The sequence below is a fragment of the Triticum urartu genome, chromosome 4A (assembly GCF_056163025.1).
Source record: "Triticum urartu cultivar PI428250 chromosome 4A, HENAU_Tu73, whole genome shotgun sequence".
Taxonomy (NCBI): domain Eukaryota; kingdom Viridiplantae; phylum Streptophyta; class Magnoliopsida; order Poales; family Poaceae; genus Triticum; species Triticum urartu.
The window spans coordinates 339722565-339745491 of NC_141876.1; positions in this window are offsets into that span (position 1 = coordinate 339722565).

Below are 22927 nucleotides of genomic sequence, written 5' to 3' on the forward strand. Positions count from 1 at the left end.
ACCCCCCCTCTAGACATACTTTCGATCCTACACCGGCCCATTATGGTCCGCAAAATCTTGTGGGCCTCTAGTTGGGCCGGCCCATTTAAACTTGTTGGGCCGTGCCACATGTCGACGTATCATAGGCGCCTTCTGTCTAGTGAGTGGATGACATCTGTCCTGACGATGAGCCGACACGTGTTTCCTCTAGCCAATGATGATTTTACATGTGGAAAATCCCCATTGGTCAGGGCTGTTAACGGGTTATCGGATCCAAAACCCGTCCCGATAGCTTAACGGCGTTCCGTTACGGTGGATGCCACGTGTCAGTCACCCTTGACGAAAGCACTTCTGTGACACACGATTTATCGTCATGGAAGTGGACACTTCTGTGATGATAATTTTGGTAATGTCATGGAACACTTCTACGACAGCACAGGTATGACTATCTTGATTCTGTCATAAATTTGTCATGGATGTACATGCATGGCAAAAAAAAGCGACCTACTGTGACAAACACGTATCATCACGGAAGTGTATTTTTTTGTAGTGGGGGGCACCGCATACGGCTAAAGATCAACTTGTGTGTCTATGGGGTGCCCCCTCCCACGTACATAAAGGGGGGAGGATGAGGCCGGCCGGCCCTAAGGGGCGCTCCAAGGGGGGAATCCTACTCCAACTAGGAGTCGGTCCCCCTTTTCCTTGTCCAAGTAGCAGAAGAAGGAAGGAGAAGGAGAGGGAGAGGGAAAGAGGGGTTGTGCCCCCTCCCCTAGTCCTATTCGGACTCCCCTTGGGGGGGCCCGCGCTACCACCTAGCCGCTGCCCTCTCTCTCCCCTAAGGCCCACTAAGGCCCATTACTTCCACGGGGAGTTCCGGTAACCCCTCCGGCACTCCGGTTTTACCCGAAACTATCCAGAACACTTCTGGTGTCCGAATAACATGGTCCAATATATAAATATTTATGTCTCGATCATTTCGAGACTCCTCGTCATGTCAGTGATCTCATCCGGGACTCCGAACAACCTTCGGTACGTGAAATCACATAACTCCTAATACAAATCGTCATCAAACGTTAAGCGTGCGAACCCTACGGGTTCGAGAACTATGTAGAAATGACCGAGACACATCTCCGGTCAATACCAATAGCGGAGCCTGGATGCTCATATTGGCTCCTACATATTCTATGAAGATCTTTATCAGTTAAACCGCATAACAACACATGTTGTTCCCTTTGTCATCGGTATGTTACTTGCCCGAGATTTGATCGTCGGTATCATCATACCTAGTTCAATCTCGTCACCGGCAAGTCTCTTTACTCGTTTCGTAATGCATCATCCCGCAACTAACTCAGTAGTCACATTTCTTGCAAGGCTTATAGTGATGCACATTACCGAGATGGCCCAAAGATACCTCTCCGAAACACAGAGTGACAAATCCTAATCTCGATCTATGCCAACTCAACAAACACCATCAGAGACACCTATAGAGCATCTTTATAATCACACAGTTACGTTGTGACATTTTGATAGCACACTAAGTGTTTCTCTGGTATTCGGGAGTTGCATAATCTCATAGTCATAGGAACATTTATAAGTCATGAAGAAAGCAATAGCAATAAACTAAACGATCATAGTGTTAAGCTAATGGATGGGTCTTGTCCATCACATCATTCTCTAATGATGTGATCCCATTCATCAAATGACAACACATGTCCATGGCTAGGAAACTTAAACATCTTCGATTGACGAGCTAGTCAAGTAGAGGCATACTAGGGACACTCTATTTGTCTATGTATTCACACATGTACTAAGTTTCCGGTTAATACAATTCTAGCATGAATAATAAACATTTATCATGATATAAGGAAATATAAATAAAAACTTTATTGTTGCCTCTAGGGCATATTTCCTTCAGTCTCCCACTTGCACTAGAGTCAATAATCTAGATTACATAGTAATGATTCTAACACCCATGGAGTCTTGGTGCTGATCATGTTTTGCTCGTGAGAGAGGCTTAGTCAACGGGTCTGCAACATTCAGATTCGTATGTATCTTGCAAATCTCTATGTCTCCCTCCTTGACTTGATCGTGGATGGAATTGAAGCGTCTCTTGATGTGCTTGGTTCTCTTGTGAAATCTAGATTCCTTTGCCAAGGCAATTGCACCAGTATTGTCACAAAACATTTTCATTGGACCCGATGCACTAGGTATTACACCTAGATCGGATATGAACTCCTTCATTTTCTACTTCCAAAGAAGCTATGTATTCCTCTTCACACATAGATCTCGCCACAACGCTCTGCTTAGAACTGCACCAACTGACTCCACCATTTAATACAAATATGTATCCGATTTGTGACTTGAGTCATCCGGATCTGTGTCAAAGCTTGCATCGACGTAACCGTTTACGACGAGCTCTTTGTCACCTCCATAAATGAGAAACATATCCTTATTCCTTTTCAGGTATTTCAGGATGTTCTTGACCATTGTCCAGTGATCCACTCCTGGATTACCTTGGTACCTCCCTGCTAAACTAATAGCAAGGCACACATCAGGTCTGGTACACAACATTGCATACATGATAGAACCTATCGCTGAGGCATAGGGAATGACTTTCATTTTCTCTCTATCTTCTGCAGTGGTCGGGCATTGATTCTGACTCAACTTCACACCTTGTAACACAGGCAAGAACCCTTTCTTTGCTTGATCCATTTTGAACTTCTTCAAAACTTTATCAAGGTATGTGCTTTGTGAAAGTCCAATTAAGCATCTTGATCTATCTCTATAGATCTTGATGGCCAATATATAAGGAGCTTCACCGAAGTCTTTCATTGAAAAATTCTTATTCAAGTATCCTTTTATGCTATTAAGAAATTCAGTATCATTTCTGATCAACAATATGTCATCCACATATAATATCAGAAATGCTACGGAGCTCCCACTCACTTTCTGGTAAATACATGCTTCTCCAAAAGTCTGTATAAAACCATATTCTTTGATCACACTATCAAAGCGTATATTCCAACTCCGAGATGCTTGCACCAGTCCATAAATGGATCGCTAGAGCTTGCACACTTTGTTAGTACCTTTTGGATCGACAAAACCTTGGGTTGCATCATATACAACTCTTCTTTAAGATATCCATTAAGGAATGCAATTTTGACATCCATTTGCCAAATTTCATAATCATAAAATGCGGCAATTGCTAACATGATTCGGACGGAATTGAGCATCGCTATGGGTGAGAATGTCTCATCATAGTCAACTCGTTGAACTTGTCGAAAATCTTTCACAACAAGTCGATCTTTGTAGACAGTAACATTACCGTCAGCGTCAGTCTTCTTCTTGAAGATCCATTTATTCTCTATGGCTTGCCAATCATCGGGCAAGTCAACCAGAGTCCCCACTTTATTCTCATACATGGATCCCATCTTAGATTTCATGGCCTCAAGCCATTTTGCGGAATCTGGGCTCATCATTGCTTCCTCGTAGTTCATAGGTTCGTCATGGTCAATTAACATGACTTCCAAAACAGGATTACCATACCACTCTGGTGCGGATCTTACTCTGGTTGACCTACGAGGTTTGGTAGTAACTTGATCAGAAGTTTCATGATCATCATCATTAGGTTCCTCACTGATTGGTGTAGGAATCACTGGAACTGATTTCTGTGATGAACTACTTTCCAATAAGTGAGAAGGTACAGTTACCTCATAAATTTCTACTTTCCTCCCACTCACTTCTTTTGAGAGAAACTCCTTCTCCAGAAAGGACCCATTCTTAGCAACGAATATCTTGCCTTCGGATCTGTGATAGAAGGTGTACCCAATAGTTTCTTTTGGCTATCCCATGAAGACATATTTCTTCGATTAGGGTTCGAGCTTATCAGGTTGAAGCTTTTTCACATAAGCATCGCAGCCCCAAACTTTAAGAAACGACAACTTGGGTTTCTTGCCAAACCATAGTTCATATGGTGTCGTCTCAATGGATTTCGATGGCGCCCTATTTAACGTGAATGCAACCATCTCTAAAGCATAACCCCAAAATGATAGTGGTAAATCAGTAAGAGACATCATAGATCGCACCATATCTAATAAAGTGCGGTTACAACGTTCGGACACACCATTGTGCTGTGGTGTTCCAGGTGGCATGAGTTGCAAAACTATTCTGCATTGTTTCAAATGAAGACCAAACTCATAACTCAAATATTCACCTCCACGATTAGATTGTAGAAACTTAATTTTCTTGTTATGATGATTTTCCACTTCACTCTGAAATTCTTTGAACTTTCCAAATGTTTCGGACTTATGTTTCATCAAGTAGATATACCCATATCTGCTCAAATCATCTGTGAAGGTCAGAAAATAATAATACCCGCCATGAGCATCAACACTTATCGGACCGCATACATCAGTATGTATTATTTCCAATAAGTCTGTTGCTCGCTCCGTTGTTCCGGAGAACGGAGTCTTAGTCGTCTTGCCCATGAGGCATGGTTCGCAAGCATCAAGTGATTCATAATCAAGTGTTTCCAAAAGCCCATCAGCATGGAGTTTCTTCGTGCGCTTTACACCAATATAACCTAAATGGCAGTGCCACAAATAAGTTGCACTATCATTATTAAACTTATATCTTTTGGCTTCAATACTATGAATATGTGTATCACTACTATCGAGATTCAATAAAAATAGACCACTCATCAAGGGTGCATGACCATAAAAGATATTACTCATATAAATAGAACAACCATTATTCTCTGATTTAAATGAATAACCGTCTCGCATCAAATAAGATCTAGATATACTGTTCATGCTTAACGCTGGCACCAAATAACAATTATTCAGGTCTAAAACTAATCCTGAAGGTAGATGTAGAGGTAGCATGCCGACTGCGATCACATCAACTTTGGAACCATTTCCCACTCACATCGTCACCTCGTCCTTAGCCAATCTTCGCTTAATCTGTAGCCCCTATTTCGAGTTGCAAATATGAGCAACAGAACCAGTATCAAATACCCAGGCGCTACTGCGAGCATTAGTAAGGTACACATAAAATAACATGTATATCAAATATACCTTTCACTTTGCCATCCTTCTTATCCACGAAATACTTGGGCAGTTCCGCTTCTAGTGACCAGTCCCTTTGAAGTAGAAGCACTCAGTCTCAGGTTTAGGTCCAGACTTGGGTTTCTTCACTTCAGCAATAACTTGCTTGCCGTTCTTCTTGAAGTTCCCCTTCTTCCCTTTTCCATTCTTCTTGAAACTAGTGGTCTTGTTGACCATCAACACTTGATGCTACTTCTTGATTTCTACCTCCGCAACCTTTAGCATTACGAAGAGCTCGGGAATTGTCTTATCCATCCCTTGCATATTATAGTTCATCACGAAGCTTTTGTAGCTTAGTGGCAGTGATTGAAGAACCCTGTCAATGACACTATCATCTGGAAGATTAACTCCTAGTTGAGTCAAGTGGTTGTGGTACCCAGACATTCTGAGTATATGTTCACTAACAGAACTATTCTCCTCCATCTTGCAGCTATAGAATTATTGGAGACTTCATATCTCTCAATTCGGGCATTTGCTTGAAATATTAACTTCAACTCCTAGAACATCTCATATGCTCCATGATGTTCAAAACATCGTTGAAGTCTTGATTCTAAGCCGTAAAGCATGGCACACTGAACTATCGAGTAGTCATCAGCTTTGCTCTGCCAGACGTTCATAACATCTGGTGTTGCTCCTGCAGCGGGCTTTGCACCTAGCGGTGCTTCCAGGATGTAATTCTTCTGTGCCGCAATGAGGATAATCCTCAAGTTACGAACCCAGTCCGTGTAGTTCCTACCATCATCTTTCAACTTAGCTTTCTCTAGGAACGCATTAAAATTCAAAGGAACAGTAGCACAAGCCATTTATCTACAACAACATAGACATGCAAAATACTATCAACTAGTAAGTTCATGATAAATTAAGGTTCAATTAATCATATTACTTAAGAACTCCCACTTAGATAGACATCTCTCTATTCATATAAATGATCACGTGATCCATATCAACTAAACCATGTCCGATCATCACGTGAGATGGAAAAGTTTTCAATGGTGAACATCATTATGCTGATCATATCTATTATATGATTCACGCTCGACCTTTCGGTCTCAGTGTTCCGAGGCCATATCTGCATATGCTAGGCTCGTCAAGTTTAACCTGAGTATTCTGCTTGTGCAAAATTTTCTTGCACCCGTTGCATGTGAACGTAGAGCTTATCACACCCGATCATCACGTGGTGTCTCGGTACGACGAATTGTAGCAACAGTGCATACTCAGGGAAAACACTTATACCTTGAAATTTAGTGAGAGATCATCTTATAATGCTATCGACGTACTAAGAAAAATAAGATGCATAAAAGATAAACATCACATGCAATCAATATAAATAATATGATATGGCCATCATCATCTTGTGCCTTTGATCTCCATCTCCAAAGCACCGTCATGATCACCATCATCACCGGCTTGACACCTTGATCTCCATCATAGCATCGTTGTCGTCTCACCAACTGTTGCTTCTATGACTATCGCTACCGCTTAGTGATACAGTAAAGCAATTACATGGCGATTGCATTTCATACAATAAAGCGACAACCATATGGCTCCTGCCAGTTGCCGATAACTTTGTTACAAAACATGATCATCTCATACAACAATTTGTATAATCACGTCTTGACCATGTCACATCACAACATGCCATGCAAAAACAAGTTAGATGTCCTCTACTTTGTTGTTGCAAGTTTTACGTGGCTGCTACGGGCTTAGCAAGAACCGTTCTTACCTACGCATCAAAAACCACAACGATTTTTTGTCAAGTGTGCTGTTTTAACCTTCAACAAGGACCGGGCGTAGTCAAACTCGACTCAACTAAATCTAGAGAAACAGACACCCACTAGCCACCTATGTGTGAAGCACGTCGGTAGAACCAGTCTCATGAACGTGGTCATGTAATGTCGGTCTGGGACGCTTCATCCAACAACATCGCCGAATCAAAGTATGACATGCTGGTAAGAAGTATGACTATTATCTCCCACAACTCTTTGTGTTCTACTCGTGCATACAACATCTACGCATAGACCTGGCTTTGATGCCACTGTTGGGGAACGCAATATTTCAAAATTTTCCTACGATCACGTAAGATCTATGTAATGCCCCAAGACTGGAGTTTCAGTTGCCTTCGGTGGTTTCCGGGTTTCGTCGTGTGTTTTGTTTTGTCTGTTTCATTCATCATTGCAACTTTTGCATTGCATCATGTCATCATGCCATTATTATTGCAACCATTTCAAAACTCTTTTAAATAAATCGTATGGATCTTCGATCCATTTAAATCGAGGGAAGGATGACTTCTCTTTATAACATATCCTCCCGATATTAGGGAGCTATATTAAATATTCCATTTTTGGAATCACCCTCAAACACACTTGTAGTTTAAATTATATGCCTTTCATAATTTCCTTTCCAACCTTCTCCAAACCCTATGCCCAATTCTTTCCCTAACCTTTGCCCTTCTCTCTTTTTCTCCTTCTTTTTTCTATAAGAGAAGAGAAGTAAGGAGAGAGGGAGCCCAGCTACCAACCCATTTTGGCCCAAGGCCCAGCCGCCCCCACCAGCTCCATAACCCTAGCTACCCCGATCCCCTCCACTCGATCCCCATCTCTCCCTCTCGTTCCTGTCCGCCGCCACACACCGCATGCATCAAGCCAGGAAGACTTGCTCGATCCCCCTCCTCTTTCTTCGATCTCCCAGCGCCGCCAACCTCCTCTTCCCGATCTCCTTCCTCCTCTCGTTCGACCCCACACGCAGGAGCCCGCGTCGGCCTCTCCTTCCCCTGCGACCTGCACTGCGCCTCTGCTGCCGATGCCCTTGCCCGGATACTCGTCGCCTCCCCGCCATGGCGCCCATGCCGGCGACCTCGCAGGTCGCTGCCTCGCACCATGTTCATCTTCCCAGAGTTCATCTTCCCAGAGCCCCAGCGCCCAATCCCCTCCAAGCCGCCGGCGACGACGGAGCCTCCCCCGGCCCGCCCCTGCACCGGTCCCTGCTGCGCCCCTGCATCGAGCAGCCAGAGCCGCGTTGCTAGATCCTGTTCGCTGCTGCTTCATCCGCCGTCCCCGGCCTCCAGCCTTCACGCATCGTCTCTGCATCCGGGTGGCTGTAGTGCCTTCTTCCCCTCCGCTGCTTATGCTCCTTCCTCGCGCGCGAACGGGCAGATGTCCCCTCCTCCTGTCTGCACCACACCATGGCCCTCCTGAGGCCAACACCGCACAACGTCTGGGTTGGCCTTCTCCTTGTCTATGCACGACATTGTTGCTCGTTGCATGCCCAGACCGCCTCCATGGTACTCGTCAAGTACACCATCGGTAAGACCATATGGATGCTCGTACTAGAACAGACCAAAACGCTTCCTCTACGACCCATGCACGACTACGGGGATTCACCAAGTACCTTTGGATGCGCCAAGTTCGTCTACACAAAAATGCCAAGTACCACTCATGTCGGCAAGACCCGCAAGTCGGACCCCGACCATCGACGTCTCGTGGACCATGTACAACTACCGTCGCCCCGAAGACGTTGGAGTCATCAAGTACCTCTCCGAACGAACGCGAACGACTACCGTCGCAAGAACGGGACCGGAAAGTCCGAAGACCCCAAGTGCCACGACACCGATGACATGAACGTCTACGCAAACTCGTGCAACGATAAACATGTACCACTACCGTCGTCGCGATCGCGAGGACCTCTACCCTCGACCCTAGAGCGTGCGAGAACGACTACTTCCACTACCGCCGTCGCAAGAACGTCTACTTCCTCTACTTTGCACTGAACGAGAACTGTCCCGCTTGCATGCTTCGGAGGTATAACTTCGAGTCGACATCCGTGAACGAATGTTTGCGATGTTTGAGATGCTCTTTTTTGCAGCATGTCCAAATTGTCACTTGTTTTCCTTGTCGCCAACTCGTGGGACACCCGGAATCCTGGAGCGCCCCACCATCTTTTGCACGCATCGGCACACTTCTCCTTTGCATCAGTATCTCAATCGAGTTACCGGAATCGGGATGTTGCCGTGGCACCGTTTCGTCATCGTTGCCATGGCACCCCTTTTCATTTCCGCCATGATGACAAAATGCTTCATAATGCTCTTATCAACATTTTCATTAAAATTGCATAATCTTGAACATGCCCTCCGCATCATGATAATAACATTTAAATGTTTAACTTTGTTGCTGCACCAATTTGCTAAATGCATATGGGGTTTTACCGGAACTGTTGTTGTTGTTGTTGTTGTTGTTGTTTCCGGCCCATTTAAATTGCTTAGATTGTGTAGTTTACTTTTGCTTCATCTCTTGCCATGTTTAACAACATTTAATATTGTTGGGTACCTAAACGGGAGAGAACTAAATAATTGACGTGGTGTTTCATCAATATGCAACGGAGTTGCATATTGAGCTCCACTTAATTTGTAGGATTGTTTGTGCACTTTGCCATGCCATGCCTCATTAAACCGGACATGCATCATACTTGATTGTGCATCATACCATGTTCATGTGGTGGTTGTTTACTATGTTGTTTGCTTCTTTTCGGTGTTGCTTCTTCGGGTTGGTTCCGATTACGTCGTGTGGTGGGGGTTCGTTCGACTACGTCCGTTTGTCTTCTTCAAGGACTCGTTCTTCTTCCTTGCGGGATTTCAGGCAAGATGACCATACCCTCGAAATCACTTCTATCTTTCCTTGCTAGTTGCTTGCTCTTTTGCTATGCCTATGCTGCGATACCTACCACTTGCTTATCATGCCTCCATATTGCCATGTCAAACCTCTAACCCACCTTGTCCTAGCAAACCATTGTTTGGCTATGTTACCGCTTTGCCCAGCCCCTCTTATAGCGTTGCTAGTTGCAGGTGAAGATGGAGTTTGTTCCTTGTTGGAACATGGATATTTTGTTGGGATATCACAATATCTCTTATTTAATTAATGCATCTATATACTTGGTAAAGGGTGGAAGGCTCGGCCTTATGCCTGGTGTTTTGTTCCACTCTTGCCGCCCTAGTTTCCGTCATACCGGTGTTATGTTCCTTGATTTTGCGTTCCTTATGCGGTCGGGTTATAATGGGAACCCCTTGACAGTTCGCTTTGAATAAAACTCCTCCAGCAAGGCCCAACCTTGGTTTTACCATTTGCACTAACAACCTTCCACCTTCCCTTGGGTTCTGCAGACTGAAGGGTCATCTTTATTTAACCCCCCCGGGCCAGTGCTCCTCTGAGTGTTGGTCCGAAACGGGCCGCCTGCGGGGCCACCTCGGGGCAACTCGAGGGTTGGTTTTACTCGTAGCTTGACCTATCCGGGGTGCCCTGATAACGAGATATGTGCGACTCCTATCGGGATTTGTTGGCACATCGGGCGGCTTTGCTGGTCTTGTTTTACCATTGTCGAAATGTCTTGTAACCGGGATTCCGAGCCTGATCGGGTCTTCCTGGGAGAAGGAATATCCTTCGTTAACCGTGAGAGCTTGTGATGGGCTAAGTTGGGACACCCCTGCAGGGATTTGAACTTTCGAAAGCCATGCCCACGGTTATGCGCAGATGAGAATTTGTTAATGTCCGGTTGTAGAAAACATGAAGCCTTAACTTAATTAAAATGGATCAACCGCATGTGTAGCCGTGATGGTCTCTTCTCGGCGGAGTCCGGGAAGTGAACACGGTGTTGGAGTTATGCTTGAACGTAAGTAGTTTCAGGATCACTTCTTGATCACTTCTAGTTCACGACCGTGCTTGCCTTCTCTTCTCACTCTCATTTGCGTATGTTAGCCACCATATATGCTAGTGCTTGCTGCAGCTCCACCTCACATACCTTTTATCGTACCTATAAGCTTAAATAGTCTTGCTCGCGAGGGTGTGAGATTGTTGAGTCCCCGTGACTCACGGGTACTTCCAAAACTCGTTTGTAGGTGCCGATGATACCGTGCATGTGACACAACCGAGCTCAAGGAGGAGCTCGATGAAGATCTCGGTCATTGTGTTGTTTCCGTTTCCAGTTGATCAGTAGTGGAGCCCAATTGGATCGATAGGGGTCTGTAGCATTTGGGGTAGTCTTCTTTTATTTTGGTTCCGTAGTCGGACCTTGATTGTATCTGGATGTTGTAATTCTTTATTCATGTATTGTGTGAACTAGCGATTGTAAGCAAACTATGTATCTCTTTCCTTATTCAGTACATGGGTTGTGTATTGATTACCCCTCTTGCGACATTTCTTACAATGCGGTTATGCCTCTAAGTCGTGCTTCAACACGTGAGAGATATAGCCGCATCGTGGGTGTTACAATCTATCTAGGAGATGCATAGCGACGAGAGGGGAGAGTGTTTCTATGTACCCTCATAGACCGAAAGCGTAAGCGTTTAGTAATGCGGTTGATGTAGTCGAATGTCTTCGTGATCCAACCGATCGAGTACCGAACGCACGGCACCTCCGTGATCTGCACACGTTCATCTCGATGACGTCCCTCGTACTCTTGATCCAGCTGAGGCCGAGGGTGAGTTCCGTCAGCACGAGGACGTGGTGACGGTGATGATGACGTTACTGACGTAGGGCTTCGCCTAAGCACTATGACAATATGACCGAGCTGTAAAACTGTGGAGGGGGGCACTGCACATGGCTAAATATCAACTTGTGTGTCTATGGGGTGCCCCCTCCCACGTATATAAATGGGGGAGGGAGGAGGAGGCCGGCCAACCCTAAGGGGCGCGGCCAAGGGGGGAATCCTACTCCAAGTAGGAATTGGTCCCCCTTTTCCTAGTCCAAGTAGGAGGAGGAAGGAGAGGGAGAGGGAGAGGTAAAGAGGGGCCGCGCCCCTCCTGCTAGTCCCATTCAGACTCCCCTTGGGGGGGCACCACCTCCTGGTCGCTGCCCTCTCTCTCCCCTAAGGCCCATTACTTCCCCCCGGGTTCCGGTAACCCCTCCGGCACTCCAGTTTTATCCGAAACTATCTGGAACACTTCCGGTGTCCGAATAACATGGTTCAACATATCAATCTTTATGTATATACCATTTAGAGACTCCCTGTCATGTCCATGATCTCATCTAGGACTCCGAACAACCTTTGGTACATCAAATCACATAACTCATAATACAAATCATCATCGAACGTTAAGCATGCGGACCCTACGGGTTCGAGAACTATGTAGACATGACTAAGACACATCTCCGGTCAATAACCAATAGAGGAACCTGGATGCTCATATTGGCTCCTACATATTCTACGAAGATCTTTATCGGTCAAACCGCATAATAACATACGTTGTTCCCTTTGTCATCGGTATGTTACTTGCCCGAGATTCGATCGTCTATATCATCATACCTAGTTCAATCTCATCACGGGCAAGTCTCTTTACTCGTTCCGTAATGCATCATCCCGCAACTAACTCATTAGTCACATTGCTTGCAAGGCTTATAGTGATGTGCATTACGGAGAGGGCCTGCAGATACCTCTCCGAAACACGGAGTGACAAATCCTAATCTCGATCTATGCCAACTCAACAAACACCACCGGAGACAATTGTAGGGCATCTTTATAATCACCCATTTACGTTGTGACGTTTTGATAGCACACTAAGTGTTCCTTCGGTATTCGGGAGTTGCATAATATCATAGTCATAGGAACATGTATAAGTCATGAAGAAAGCAATAGCAACAAACTAAATGATCATAGTGCGAAGCTAACAGATGGGTCTTGTCCATCATATTATTCTCTAATGATGTGATCCCATTCATCTAATGACAACACGTATCCATGGCTAGGAAACTTAACCATCTTTTATTAACGAGCTAGTCAAGTAGAGGCATACTAGGGACACTATGTTTGTCTATGTATTCACACATATACTAAGTTCCCGGTTAATACTTGAAAGTGCAACTATCCCTGGGTGGTTTTGGTAATTCCTAACAACATATAGCTCATTGAGCTAACATTATTCCAAGACTAATATTTCAGGAAAAGCTCAATGAATGGCATGGCATGGATGAGGAAAGTGGATCCCTCAAAATTCTAAGGACAAAAAGTTTGGCTCAAGCTTGAAGCTCAAGACTCTACATTTTATATTTTACTGATCCAAGATTACATTGAGTCTATAGAAAAAGCCAATACTATCAAGGAGGGATGAGGTGTTGCCTAATGGCTTGCTTGCTCAAAATGCTTAGTGATATGCTCCAAAACCCTCAACTACCTTCCCACATCCACATATGACCTAAACCAAAAGTCAAACTCGACCCCACCAATTCTTTCTATCCGGCGCCACCGAGTTTCAAATGTCATAGCCACTGCCACAAACCCTAGGCAAATTGGTCTCACTGATAGGGATCTCGGTCTCACCGAGATGGGATTATAATCTCTCTGTTTCCCTTCGTAACGTTTCGGTCTTACCGAGATGAGCGATCGGTCCCACCGAGATTGCAATGTAAACTCTCTGTTTCCCTTTTGTAACATTTTGGTCTCACCCAGATGAGCGAATCGGTCCCACCGAGTTTACCTGACCAACTCCCTGGTTAGCTTATTACCAAAATCGGTCCCACCGAGTTTGTGTAATCGGTCACACCGAGATTACGTTAAGCCCTAACCCTAACCATATCGGTCCTACCGAGTTGCATCTCAGTCCCACCGAAAATCCTAACGGTCACTAGGTTTGTTGAATCGGTCCGACTGAGTTTAACCATTCGGTCCCACCGAGTTTGGCAAATTGTGTGTAACGGTTAGATTTTGTGTGGAGGCTATATATACCCCTCCACCCACTCTTCATTCGTGGGGAGAGCCATTAGAACATACCTACACTTCCAATACACATTTTCTGAGAGAGAACCACCTACACTTGTGTTGAGGTCAAGATATTCCATTCCAACCATATGAATCTTGATCTCTAGCCTTCCCCAAGTTTCTTTCCACTCAAATCTTCTTTCCACAAAATCCAAATCCTATGAGAAAGAGTTGAGTGTTGGGGAGACTATCATTTGAAGCACAAGAGCAAGGAGTTCATCATCAACACACCATTTGTTACTTCTTGGAGAGTGGTGTCTCCTAGATTGGCTAGGTGTCACTTGGGAGCCTCCGACAAGATTGTGGAGTTGAACCAAGGAGTTTGTAAGGGCAAGGAGATCGCCTACTTCGTGAAGATCTACCGCTAGTGAGGCAAGTCCTTCGTGGGTGACGGCTGTGATGGAATAGACAAGGTTGCTTCTTCGTGGACCCTTCGTGGGTGGAGCCCTCCGTGGACTCGCGCAACCGTTACCCTCCGTGGGTTGAAGTCTCCATCAACGTGGATGTAAGATAGCACCACCTATCGGAACCACGACAAAAACATCTGTGTCTCCAATTGCGTTTGAATCCTCCAAACCCTGCCCTTTACATTCTTGCAAGTTGCATGCTGTACTTTCCTCTGATCATATACCCTTTTCCATGCTTGCTTGAATTGTGTGGAGATTGCTTGACTTGTGCTAAGATAGCTAAAATCTGCCAAGAACTAAAATTGGGAAAAGGCTAGATTTTTATTTGGTCAAGTAGTCTAATCACCCCCCCTCTAGACATACTTTCGATCCTACAAGTGGTATCAGAGCTTTGGTCTCCATTTGCTTTGATTTCCATAGCTTTTGGCGGTCATAGCCTTGGTTTCACAACCTAGGAGAGTATGGCGTCTAGCAAGGGTAATTATCACCGTAGAGGTCCTTACTTTGATGGCACTAATTTTGCTAGTTGGAAGCATAAGATGAAAATGCATATTCTTGGACATAACCCCGCCGTTTGGGCTATTGTGTGTATTGTCTTGCAAGGTGAATTCTTTGACGGGAAAGAACCGAACCGTGAAGCCACCGCGGAAGAGTTGAAAATGCTGCAATACAACGCTCAAGCTTGTGATATCCTCTTCAACGGATTGTGCCCCGAAGAATTCAACAAAATCAGTCGTCTTGAGAATGCAAAGGAAATTTGGGATACTTTGATTGATATGCACGAAGGTACCGACTCCGTCAAGGAATCCAAATTGGATGTGCTTCAACGTCAACTTGAGAAGTTCAAAATGAAGGATCGTGAAGGTGTTGCTGAAATGTACTCTAGGCTTGCTCTTATCACAAATGAGATTGCCGGCTTAGGGAGTGAAGAGATGACCGATAGATTCATCATCAAGAACATCCTAAGATCCTTGGATGGAAAATATGATACCGTGTGCACATTGATCCAAATGATGCCAAATTACAAAGATCTCAAGCCAGCAGAAGTCATCGGAAGAATTGTTGCTCATGAAATTTCACTCAAGGATAAAGAGGAACTTCACAACAAATCAAGTGGTGCTTACAAAGCCTCATGTGAAGCCCCCACATCATCGAGTGAGAAACAAACCTTCAATGAAGAATTGAGCTTAATGGTGAAGAACTTCAACAAGTTCTACAAGAGTAGAAGCAAAGAGAGAAGCTCCAAGTCAAGGTCCTACAATGACAAAAGATCTTCTAGTCGAGAGTGAAACTGCTATAATTGTGGAAGGCCCGGACACTATTCCAATGAGTGTATGCCCCCCTACAAGAGAAGAGAAGATTCTCCCAAGAGAAGAAGTAGAAGAGAAGAATCACCATCTAGAGAAAGGAGTAGAGATGATCGTTATGAATGAAGACCCTCACGGAGAAGCAAGGATTCGGAAAGAAAGGACAAGTCATCAAGGAGCTACACAAAACGAAGACATCAAGCTCATGTTGGTGAATGGGTATCCGGCTCCGACTCCGACAACCACTCCGAGAGAAGCTATCACTCCGACTTCGAATATACTCAAGATGAAGGTGTTGCCGGTCTAGCACTTGTGACAACCAACTCCTACGACATATTTGACTCACCAAATGAAGGAGTTGGAACATGCTTCATGGCTAAAGGCCCAAAGGTATCACACCCTGAGTATATTGATTTCAATAGTGATGAAGATGACTTGTTAGGTGATGATGATTTACTTGTTGACAACTCTAGTGATGAATACTATGATGAAACGTCAATTAATCATGCTAATCAAGATAAAACAAATGACAATGATAAGGAGAAGATTGAGTCTCTAACTAAAGAACTAAACACTCTTAAGTTAGCTCATGAAACTATCTTAGGAGATCATCGAGAACTTTTAAGGACTCATGAGAAATTACACTTTGAAAAGCTCAACCTTGAGCAAGAGCATGAGTTCTTAAAAGCAATCAATGATGATCTTCGCAAGAAAAGTTCTTCTTACATTGCCAAGCGTTTACTCTTATCCACTTACATGCCTCAAGTCAAGTCTAGTAACAAGAACAAGAAAGATTCTTCCTCTAGCAGTAACAATGATCATGCTAAATCCAATATTGTTGCTTCTAGTAGTTCTCTTGATTCCACTAATGATTCTCTTAGCCAAGTTACACTTGAGCAAGAAAATAGCTTATTGAAGGGAATTATAGAGAAAGGTGTTTACAAGAGCCTTGCCGGAAGTAAGCAATTCGAGGAAATTGTACGCAAGCAAGGAAGGCACCGGAAGAATCAAGGTGTTGGTTTTGAACGAAAGTTCAATGCGAATGGAGTTGAGTGGGAAGAAGATCAATACCCCAAGATGAAGTTTGTTCCTCAACAAGAGAAGTACGATCCTACTTCTTTCAAAGGGACACAAGCTCAAGATGATCTTCCACCACAAGACCACAAGCAAAAAGGCAAGGACAAGCTTCAAGAGGAAATTGATGCATTTGAAGAAGCTCCTAAGGCCTTGGTCAAGTGGGTTCCCAAGACTAATTCAAGTTCCACTTCATCAAGTACAACTACAACACCGAGGATTTCCATCAAGATGGTGTGGATCCCGAAGAAGAACTAGAGAGTTCTTGAGGGTGACTCCGCCAACATACTTCACTCTTATCATCTTGGCAAGAACAAGTGCAATCAACTTCCACATCTTGCACTAGTTCAAGGAGTCACAAACCCTCTTGTTGGTAAGACAAGGGACAAGTTAACCTAAAAGCTTTCATAGACATCATATTCTGTGTGCATCACTTTATGTCTATGGATATCCTTGTTTGTTCCTTGTGGGACTAACTCGTGTAGGTATTGAAAGTGAAACTCACTCCAATGGATAGCTTCAAATGATCTACATCAACATTGAGCATCCACATCTTCAACATCTACTTGAAGTCATCATCGACAAAACCCAAGGTTAGTTCATCCCTCTTAGGGGGGATCTCACATCTAGGGGGGAGCTTTACTCTAAGAATTGAGCTAAAGCAACTCTAATGGTGTGAACACAACAATGCTTTATGTAAAAGTGGTAACCCCACTTATGCTTAAACGATGAGTATGACCTATGATCAAATGTTCTCATTTGACTCCTAAGTCAATATACTCATATATAGATGACCTAGTCATCGCAAATTGTTTGATAGATGCTAGAATTGGTTGTGCATGCTTTGCCACATATTTCAATTGCCATTTTATTGTGTGAGCATGTTGATTGCATATTTCACTCATTCGAGGACATCCACTTGTTGTTTTGATTGATTGTTTTTCTTTTCTTTTGCCAAGTGGATGGACAAGAATGCGTAAGAACCCTCTCTAGCTATCTATGCTTTTCTCGTCTCAAACTCTATTCATGCTACATCACAAAATTTGATCAAGTCAGATTCGAACCACTCAGTGTGAGGAGCACTCAGAGTCCCTGATTCGTCATAGACTTAAACTTCCAAAACTTCTTTGTGCTTTTCGATCATACCGAGATCACTAAGTCGATCTAGGTTTTCAATCTCGGTGCAACCGATTTGAACCTTTCGTTCACACCGAGTTTCAGTAACTGCTTGCAGTTATGAATCTCGGTGCCACCGAGTTGTTCCACTCAGTCACACCGACAGGGTCGGGCTATATATACTCACGGGCAAAATTTTGGAAATTTCTCCGAAACCCCTTCGCCGGCGCATAGCTCGCTCTGCCTCCAGGGTCTCCGGATCGTCTTCCTCGTCGCCAGCAGCCTCCTGTCGCTGGTCTCCGCCGCCGTCAACGGAATTCTTCCCCGCCGTTGCTGCCGTAGCGAGTTCATCGCTGAACTAGGGTATGGACTCGATCACAATGCTATCCCCGTCCGATTCCTAGCACATTGTGTTCACTATGATTCTTACCATGATTGAAACGCTTCTATCCAGTCAAAACACTCTGTAGATTAGAGTTGAATTGAAAATTTAGGGTTAGGTTTCTGCCGAAACCATCTCGGACCATCCGAGTTGTGGAACTCGGTACCACCGATTCGGCTCAGGCCATTGCACATGTAATTTTTGGTCTGACCGAGAATTGCAAATCGGTGTGACCGAGTTCAGGACTTTGTGAAACCCTTGCAGTCTCGGTGCCACCGAACTGTGACTCGGTCTGACCGAGTTCACTAGTTTAGGTTCCAACAGCTGCTTCGGTATCACCGAGTTTACAAATCGGTTGATCCGAAATGCTTTCTATGGAAAACTAAAACTAAGTTTTTGACTCTTTCTTTTGCAAAAACCTCTGCATTTTGTGATGCTCAACCACTGTATCTCATCTATATCTATTCACAGGGTCTGCTGTCAGTGTTTGCAATATGTCTGATCAGAGTGACAGCCAGAACAGGTTCACCTGAGTGAGGGCACTAGTCCCTCTAGCAGTTCAGATGATGTTAGCAGGAACACTCCCAGCAACTTGCCCAAAGCTGCCACCAGAACAAGGAAGAAGAAAACTTCAGAGTCTGAGGATGAAGACTATGTGGCAGTTGAGGATGAGGCCACTTCCAAGAAGAAAGTGGTTAAGAAGTAATATAGCACTGCTGCTGCCACCAAGCCAGGCATGAAGCAAAAGGTTCCTGTAAAGAGAATTCCAATGTCTAAGGCCAGAGCATCTACTCAAGTCCCTTTGGGATCTGAACCCAAAGAGGCTGTTGTAGAAGGGAAGAAAAGGAAGGAAAGGGTCAAGAAGACCATGGCCAGGGTGATTGGAAAGGCTTCCATGATGGAAGAAGAAGAAGAAGAGGTTGCTGCACCAGCACCCAAGGCACAAAAGCTTATGGGTGATGCTATCAGGACAGGGGCTGCTTCATCAAAGCCCAAAGACGCACCCAAAGCAGCCTCCAAGCCCAAGAGTGCACCTAAGAGAAATACTAGGAGTATACCAGCTGCTGAGAAGAACAAGGCCCCAGTGCCTGAAGTTGCTGCTGATGAAGATGATGAAGGACAAATCCTGAGGAAGCTCAATCCCAAGATTCCAGACCACAATGATGCTCATCCTATGGCTGAGAACATGAAGATCAGGAGAGACTCAGGGTTGAGGCTATGGAGAGAGTCAGATCCATATGCCACCAGGAGAAGAACTGATGTTGATTACAGGTTCCACACAAAGGAACATCAAGATTTCTATGAGACAGTGCTGCCGGACAAGAAGCCTATAGTGTGTGAAATGAGGTGGGTCGACTGGAAGTATATCAAGGAAAATGAGGAACACTATCCTGGTGTGTTTGACAGCTTCAGTGCTTGTGGAGTTGCAGACTTTGTTGGGCAGAAGCTCACAAAGTGGAATGAGGAGCTCATAATGCAATTCTAATCCACAACACACTTCTATCCAGATGGCAGGATAGTATGGATGTCTGAAGGTACAAGGTACCACTCAACTATTGAGGAATGGGCAAATCTGATCAATGCTCCTAAGGAAGAAGAAGATGACTTGGATGTTATGCCAAGAAGAAGATGGATCACAACTCTATGGCAAACATTTACAAGGAGATTCCTGAAGATGATCTTGAGACTCACCAGTTTTGGTCAGTAAAACACTGCTATTAGGGCTTCCTACAATCAATTGGATCCTTAGGCACACTCTCTTGCCCAAGTCTGGTGATCACAGAATGATCAGAGGCCATGCAATTAACTTGCTACATATATTTGATGTGCCACAGAAGTTCAAGGTCATGAGCCTTACAGTTGAGACTATCAAGAGGACTGCAGCAGACCAGAAAAGAAGTTGTGGATATGCCCCACAAATCCAGGAGTTGATAAAATCAAAGGTGGGCACATGCACATACCTGTTGGATAAGGAACACTTGCCTATCTACCCAGACTTCGAGGACAATCAAGTTGTGATGAATGAGAATGAACCATCATCAGTACAAGCTCAAGAGAAGAAGGAGAAAGCAAAGAAAGAGAAGGCTGCCAAGATGCCAACTCAAGAGGAGGCATCTGAGTACTTTTTGAAAAGCAAGCAGGACCAGCTTGGTTATTTGATAGCATCAACTCTGAGGATTGAGAATGGGTTGGCCACCCTGACTCAAAGCCAGGAGAGCTTGGAAAGAATCATGGAGCAAAAATTCTATGATTTAGATGTCAAAGTAACTGAGATTGAGTTAGTTGTGGAGCAGCTACAAGATGATATGCAGGAGAGGAAGGGCAGAACAACCACTGATGCATTTGCCAGAGTGCCTCGAGCTCAGAGATCAACTGCAGTGCCAGTAACAGACACCAGAGCCACTTCATCTGCACCAGCTACAGCTTCAGTGCCACCAGCTCTAGCACCTACCCCAGCAGCTCCATCTACTTCGACTGAAGCCTTCGTTCTTGGAGTTCTCCGGACACCACCACCTGAAGACCAAGCCTGAGAGACGTTTTAGTGCTATGCATTTTCTATGAACTTTCTAGTAACTTGTTGCCAAAGGGGGAGAAAAATGTATAGATCATAGGCTTCAAGAGAGAGAGTTTGCTTTTATTCTCTCTTTTCTTCTTGGTTGAACTTTGGTTGCTTTTGATTGCTTGAGATACTATGCTATTATCTGTGAGACATTGATGATCATGTGGTTGATCATAAGCTACACTTATGCTTGTTAGATGATATTATCTTACTTATCCTTATATGATCATTCACTTTTCTTGGTGATGAGTGCATGTATTCAATCTCTATTATTTTGAGCGCTCCACCAAGATGTATGTGACATGGAAGAGTAACCCATGATCCTAACTCATTGTGCATTTGCAGTCCAAAGCAAATCTCAAGATATGCACAAATTTAGGGGGAGCTCTCGCTTTTCACATACCTCTCAAAGCGACAATATCTTTCACTCTTATTATCATTTGTCGAAGCATTGATCTATATGTTGTCATCAATTATCAAAAAGGGGGAGATTTAAAGTGCAACTATCCCTAGGTGGTTTTGGTAATTCCTAACAACATATAGCTCATTGAGCTAACATTATTCCAAGATTAATATTTCAGGAAAAGCTCAATGAATGGCATGGCATGGATGAGGAAAGTGGATCCCTCAAAATTCTAAGGACAAAAAGTTTGTCTCAAGCTTGAAGCTCAAGACTCTACATTTTATATTTTAGTGATCCAAGATCACATTGAGTCTATAGGAAAAGCCAATACTATCAAGGAGGGATGAGGTGTTTCTTAATGGCTTGCTTGCTCAAAATGCTTAGTGATATGCTCCAAAACCCTTAACTACCTTCCCACATCCACATATGACCTAAACCAAAAGTCAAACTCGGCCCCACCGATTCTTTCTATCTGGCGCCACCGAGTTTCAAATGTCATAGCCACTGCCACAAACCATAGGCAAATCGGTCTCACCGATAGGGATCTCGGTCTCACCGAGATGGGACTGTAATCTCTCTGTTTCCCTTCGTAACGTTTCAGTCTTACCGAGATGAGAGATCGGTCCCACCGAGATTGCAATGTAAACTCTCTGTTTCCCTTTTGTAACATTTCGGTCTCACCGAGATGAGCAAATCGGTTCCACCGAGTTTACCTGACCAACTCTCTGGTTAGCTTATTACCAAAATCGGTCCCACCAAGTTTGTGTAATCGGTCACACCGAGATTACGTTAAGCCCTAACACTAACCATATCGGTCCTACCGAGTTGCATCTCAGTCCCACCGAAAATCCTAACGGTCACTAGGTTTGCTGAATCGGTCCGACCGAGTTTAACCATTCGGTCCCACCGAGTTTGGAAAATTGTGTGTAACGGTTAGATTTTGTGTGGAGGCTATATATACCCCTCCACCCACTCTTCATTCGTGGAGAGAGCCATCAGAACATACCTACACTTCCAATACACATTTTCTGAGAGAGAACCACCTACACTTGTGTTGAGGTCAAGATATTCCATTCCAACCATATGAATCTTGATCTCTAGCCTTCCCCAAGTTTCTTTCCACTCAAACCTTCTTTCCACCAAATCCAAATCCTGTGAGAGAGAGTTGAGTGTTGGGGAGACTATCATTTGAAGCACAAGAGCAAGGAGTTCATCATCAACACAACATTTGTTACTTCTTGGAGAGTGGTGTCTCCTAGATTGGCTAGGTGTGACTTGGGAGCCTCCGACAAGACTATGGAGTTGAACCAAGGAGTTTGTAAGGGCAAGGAGATCGCCTACTTCGTGAAGATCTACCGCTAGTGAGGCAAGTCCTTCGTGGGCGACAGCCATGATGGAATAGACAAGGTTGCTTCTTTGTGGACCCTTCGTGGGTGGAGCCCTCCGTGGACTCGGGCAACCGTTACCCTCCATGGGTTGAAGTCTCCATCAATGTGGATGTACGATAGCACCACCTATCGGAACCACGACAAAAACATCCGTGTCTCCAATTGCGTTTGAATCCTCCAAACCCTTCCCTTTACATTCTTGCAAGTTGCATGCTTTACTTTCCGCTGCTCATATACTATTTTGCATGCTTGCTTGAATTGTGTGGAGATTGCTTGACTTGTGCTAAGATAGCTAAAATTTGCCAAGAACTAAAATTGGGAAAAGGCTAGATTTTTATTTGGTTAAGTAGTCTAATAACCCCCCCTCTAGACATACTTTCGATCCTACAATACTATTCTAGCATGAATAATAAACATTTATCTTGATATAAGGAAATATAAATAACAACTTTATTATTGCCTCTAGG